We start from the raw sequence: 1,961 nt of genomic DNA, 5'->3' as shown, positions 1-1,961 counted from the left end.
GGGGGTAATGTCTTAAACAGTCTACGATTTGATCGCTCCCTGGAAGACCTGAAGTAGTTTCAATTGCACATCTGGAGGCATTCTGTAATCTGTGGACTATCAGAGTGTTGATGAAACACAGAATTTGCATCGGGATTGAATACAACAGTCACCATGCGCACTTTACTCCATGGGAGTAACGTCTCTAACAGTCTACGCTTTGATCGTTCCCTGGAATACCAGTAGTGGTGTCCGATGCACATCTGGCGGCATTCTGTAATCTGTGGACTATCAGAGTGTTGATGAAACATAGAAATTGCATCGGGATTGAATACAACAGTCACCATGAGCACATTCCTCCATAAAAGTAATGTCTCAAACAGTCTACGATTTGATCGTTCCCTGGAAGACCAGTAGTAGCTTCCGATGCACATCTGGAGGCATGCTGTAATCTGTGGAGTATCAGAGTGTTGATGAAACACAGAAATTGCATCGGGAGTGAATACAACAGTCACGATGCGCACTTTCCTCCATGGGAGTAATGTCTCAAACAGTCTACGCTTTGATCATTCCCTTTAAGACCAGTAGTAGTTTCCGATGCATATCTGGTGCCATTCTGTAATCTGTGGACTATCAGAGTGTTCATGAAACACAGAAATTGCATCGGGAATGAATACAACAGTCACCATGTGCACTTTCCTCCACGGGAGGTATGTCTCAAACAGTCTACGTTTTGATCGTTCCCCGGAAGACAAGTAGTAGTTTCCGATGCACATCTGGAGGCATTCTGTAATCTGTGGACTATCAGAGTGTTGATGAAACACATAAATTGCATCGGGATTGAATACAACAGTTACCATGCGCACTTTCCTCCATGGGAGTAATGTCCCAAACAGTCTACACTTTGATCGTTCCCTGGAAGACCAGTAGTAGTTTCCGATGCACATCGGGAGGCATTCTGTAATCTGTGGACTATCAGAGTGTTGATGAAACACAGAAATAGCATCGGGATTGAATACAACAGTCACCATGCGCACTTTCCTCCATGGGAGTAATGTCTCTAACAGTCTACGCTTTGATCTTTCCCTGGATGACCAGTAGTAGTTTCCCATGCTCATCTGGAGGCATTCTGTAATCTGTGGAGTATCAGAGTGTTGATGAAACGCAGAAATTGCATCGGGTTTTGAATACAACAGTTACCATGCCCACTTTCCTCCATGGGTGTAATGTCTCTAACAGTCCACGCTTTGATCGTTCTCCTGAAGACAAGTAGTAGTTTCCGACGCACATCTGGAGGCATTCTGTAATCTGTGGAGAATCAGAGTGTTGATGAAACACTGAAATTGCATCGGGATTGAATACAACATTTACCATGCGCACTTTCCTCCATGGGAGTAATGTCTCTAACAGTCTACGCTTTGATCGTTCCCTGGAAGACCAGTAGTAGTTTCCGATGCACATCTGGAGGCTTTCTGTAATCTGTGGACTATCAGAGTGTTGATGAAACACAGAAATTGCATCGGGATTGAAGACAACAGTCACCATGCGCACTTTACTCCATGGGAGTAATGTCTCTAACAGTCTACGATTTGATCGTTCCCTGGAAGACGAATAGTAGTTTCCGATGCACATCTGGAGGCTTTCCGTAAACTTTGGACTATCAGAGTGTTGATGAAACACAGAAATTGCATCGGGATTGAATACAACAGTCACCATGCGCACTTTCCTGCAAGGGAGTAATGTCTGAAACAGTCTACGCTTTGATCGTACCCTCTAAGACCAGTAGTAGTTTCCGGTGCACATCTGGAGAAATTATGTAATCTGTGGACTATCAGAGTGTTGATGAAACACAGAAATTGGATCGGGATTGAATACAACAGTCACCATGCGCACTTTCCTCCATAGGAGTAATGTCTCATACAGTCTACGCTTTGATCGTTCCCTGGAAGACCAGTAGTAGTCTCCGATGCTCATCTGGAGGC

Source organism: Schistocerca gregaria, unplaced genomic scaffold (genome assembly GCF_023897955.1).
Source record: "Schistocerca gregaria isolate iqSchGreg1 unplaced genomic scaffold, iqSchGreg1.2 ptg000066l, whole genome shotgun sequence".
Lineage (NCBI taxonomy): Eukaryota > Metazoa > Arthropoda > Insecta > Orthoptera > Acrididae > Schistocerca > Schistocerca gregaria.
Note: the sequence above shows the minus strand (reverse complement) of the source record.